The sequence below is a fragment of the Lucilia sericata genome, unplaced genomic scaffold (genome assembly GCF_015586225.1).
Source record: "Lucilia sericata isolate MDLA Ls3-8-SP2 unplaced genomic scaffold, ASM1558622v1 Contig002733F_arrow, whole genome shotgun sequence".
Classification (NCBI taxonomy): Eukaryota; Metazoa; Arthropoda; class Insecta; order Diptera; family Calliphoridae; genus Lucilia; species Lucilia sericata.
Window position 1 is genome coordinate 38,507 of NW_023996453.1, and position 4,088 is coordinate 42,594.

At 28.3% G+C, this 4,088-nt stretch overlaps 1 pseudogene; it reads right to left on the reverse strand.

The window, feature by feature from the left end:
- Nucleotides 1–1,986: 1,986 nt before the first annotated feature.
- Nucleotides 1,987–2,765, reverse strand: LOC119614258 (annotated as a pseudogene).
- Nucleotides 2,766–4,088: the final 1,323 nt, after the last annotated feature.

The following is a 4,088-nucleotide window of genomic DNA, read 5'->3' on the forward strand; positions in this document are numbered from 1 at the left end:
CCTGTTATTAAATCTATAACTATAGCAATCAAAATTATTATAATCTCCTATGGAATTTTTTATACAATAAAATTTATTATCTCATAACAAAATTTTCTAAATTTAGCTAAAACTACTTAAAAATATTTTAAATTTAAAGTAATGAATGAAAATGCGTACAAATACAAATCAATCTATTTACGTCGTTGAATGTTTATATTTGGGCTTTCCAAGATAAGAAATATGTAGGTATATACATATATCAAAAGAACACCTCGGTCTACTATGCTAAGGTTGTTCGGGTTTTATGTGTTGGTTGCTTTCTTTAAAACCCAATGTTCCGGATTTCATTAAATACTCAATATTTTATATCTAAATTTTGGCTTTTGTCGAAATCTCGATTTTTTTAACTATAATGAAGCATTAACATCCAGATATGTTTCTAACATTTTTGTCGAAATCTAGTTGTTTTTAAAATATTCCACCAAATCCGTATTTTTCATTAAATTTCATAAAATTTGTTATATATTTCAACAAAATCGCTATAAACAAATTATTTTTAAAAGTCTAGATTGAATCAACGCACCCAAAATATTTGTCCAAAATATGGATTTCCCTTTAAAATGAAAATGTTTTTTGAATTTCAAAGTTTCATTCAGTCCAATTTGACACTTCACCTATTTCACCGAAACATGAATTCTCATTCAACATCTATATTTCCCGAATTTCTTTCAAATCTCGATTTTCTGAATTGTTCAGCCAAATTCGTATTTTTCCATTTCAATATTTCTACAAAATCTCAATGTTTTTCAAAAATCTGTCTTAATTTTTCACCAGAACTTCGACATTTCACCAAAATCTCGCTTTTTTTACTAAAATTTTTCTCGATTTTTCACTAAAATTTAAAAATGTTTTCACCAGAATCTCGTAATTTCAATAGGTATTTATATAAAAATCTATGATATTAACCGAATTTCAATATTTTTTAATTTGAGAATATTGTCTAAAAAGCCGTTGAATATTTAGCTGTTTTGATTATATTCTTCAATTTTCAAAAATATTAATGTGAATTGTATAATATTTATAAAAATCGATTGGATATTGTTGGGGTTTAAAAAACTTGAATTTAAAACATTTTGAAATTTGAATTCCTTAATTTTTAAATTAATTTGAGCAAACGATCTGTCCGTACCACTGTCATTACTGTTTAAATTAAGCTTTAATCCGAAAAGCTTTTTGTTAAGCTTTTTTTAACGGAAAATTAAGAAAATAAAGTTTATTTACTGCAAACGTAACGTGGGCCGATTAGAGAATGTGACTGTACCCAGCAAAAACTTACATTGAAAAGTAAAGGGTTAAAATGCTGAAATTTACTTACACAATAGCATTTAAAGTTATTATTTTAACACAGGGATGACATTGGAGGCAAGTACTTACCACGGTCGCTTACAAATAGGGAGTAAAGTAAGTACATAGTTTTTTTCTAAGAAAAAATATCTACGAGGATAAGTCCACTGCGTCTACTATTAGTTTTCACAAAAACTATTTTTTTCGTTTGTGTTAAAAACAAATTTCGAAAACAATATGTCATCACTGACAAGTAAGTACTTACATAATGTATTATTTATAAGTCATTACTAGATTCCTATGTAATGCATACGGTATGTAGTAGTCATTGAAAAGTATGTTGTTGAGAAAGTACAAGTCATTACCATGTTTATACTGGGTATATAAAAGTATAAGACAGAAATGACAAATTATGAATTCTCCTAGTTCCAAACATATTACTTTTCTTCTCGTCGGATTATACTCAGGCTACATTTTTGGTAAATTTGTAGTTATTTTTTTAAAAATAAAATTTGGTATCAACTTCCAAGTTTTTTTTCTTAAATGGTAAACAATCAATGTAGTAATCAGACTTGATTATTCCATTTAAAAAATAGCAATTTTTGGGTGAATTTAACATTTTCGTCTTATAGGAAAGAAATGAATATTCACTAATTTTTATTACTACTTATTTATTTATTTACTCATTTCATTTCACTATAAACAAAATTAAATACCAACATTAAACTAACTAAAAATACTGAACAACTTAAACCCGAAACACCATTGCTACCAGGAGCAAATTTTGGCAAAGTACCATTATTAAAAGCTGTTTCATTTAATATCCAATTTTTAAAAAAAGCTACATCCGTATAAACACCAGGATTTCTAGGTTGAGCACAACCTTGACCCCATGAAATAACACCAGCTTGACGACCCAAACATACCAAAGGACCACCAGAATCACCTTGACAAGCATCTTTTTCACCTTGCAAATAACCGGCACAAATCATACCGTCATGTATCGCCGAACCATATTCGGTTTTTTTACGACAATCATTTACATCTATAATGGGCAAATCCACAGTTCTGAGGAAGTCGGGAGGATAACCCTATTATAAAATATATTAGATAAGGATATATAATGTTCTATGTAGAAAAACTTACATCTTCGGTATTACCCCAACCGGTAGCCTGACATATGGTATTATTAGCCAAAGGTGCATCATTGAGTATTATTGGCCTAATGGTGGGATGTCTAGCAGGTACTGTACCATTTAACATTATTAGGACTATATCATCGTCAAAGGTGCTTAAATTAAATTGTGGGACTTTTTTTACTATTTTTATTATCAAATACTAGGGTATTGTTGTTGTATTCAAAACGATCAAGATTTCCCATGACCACAATGAAATCTTCGTCTGGTAAAAATGTACCATCAGGTTCAGCCATATTGTAACTAAAAGAGCGGAAATGAAAAATAATATTATAAGTAAATATTTATGTAAACTTGTTTTAAATTATCTTATCAAAATGTTTTAAGTATTAACTTTTTCAGGAAGACATTTCCCTACTTAAGTGTGTGTTGAAAATTTACTTAAGTTTCCAAATAACTATAAAACATATTTCGAATACTTTTCTAAAACTGTCACCTTTCCGAACAATATAACTTTACGATTTGAACAAAAAAATTATCTTCAATTCAACGGAAAATTTATGTTTTAATATAGACCCAGAATAAGATGAAACTTCCAAAAAAAAATTTTAAAATTTCGAATTTTTAGAACTACAAAATTTTAGCAAAATCTCAAGGTTTTAGTGGAATTTGCATTTTCAACCTTGATGTCTCATAAAACCCATTTTTTCATAAAAGTCTAGATCGATCTTTCACTAAAAACAAATTTTCATCTAAAAATGGGACTTTCACACACAAAATCTATATCTAGATTTTAAATGGCAGTAACATAGTTGAATCCCAACCGATTTTAAGTTTCTGAACGGATTTAGAAGCTGAGGCCTTTATAATGCGGTTCCTATATAAAATACTTTGAAAAAACTTTAAAAACTGTGCAAAGCTAAAATCAAAAACATATATGCCATTTCTACGATATTACTTTCCGACCCTTTAAATTAATATTGTTATTCTGGATCCTTTTGGAGTCTATATGTCTGTTCTTCTGCAGTTTTGTTGAAATCAATTTTCTGAAAACCCCAAATATCTTCTGGATCCAAATATTAAATATTCTGTTAGACATGCTTCCGAGAAGATAGATATTTAAAATCAGCAAAATCGCTCCATAAATAATGGAGATATGAGCACAAATCAGAGAAAACCTCTGAAATTTTAATAAAAATTTAAAATCGTGGTACCAAGAACTCTTTCTTGGTACTTTTTCCTTCTTTAACAGGTATTATTTAAGAATCTATAAGAGAGAACTTTTTGCTACTTTTTCTTTCTTCTTTTTTATTATTTAACATGTAAGAAAGTATAGTCGGGCGTGGCCGACCATATGATACCCACACCAGTTATGAATATTAAATGTGATTTATTTTTCATAATAAAGCATTTATCATCAATATTCCCTTGTTCCGATACATTTAAGCAATTTATGGATGAAAAACTTATTTTCTGAAAGAGGCTTTATATGGGGGCTAGGGGCAAATATGGACCAAGCCCGATAAAATTTTGTGAATATATTTATATTTATATAATATTTTATTGTGCTGAATTTCATCGCGATATTTGTGTTTATAAGTTAATTTCGGACATTCAAGTAATTTT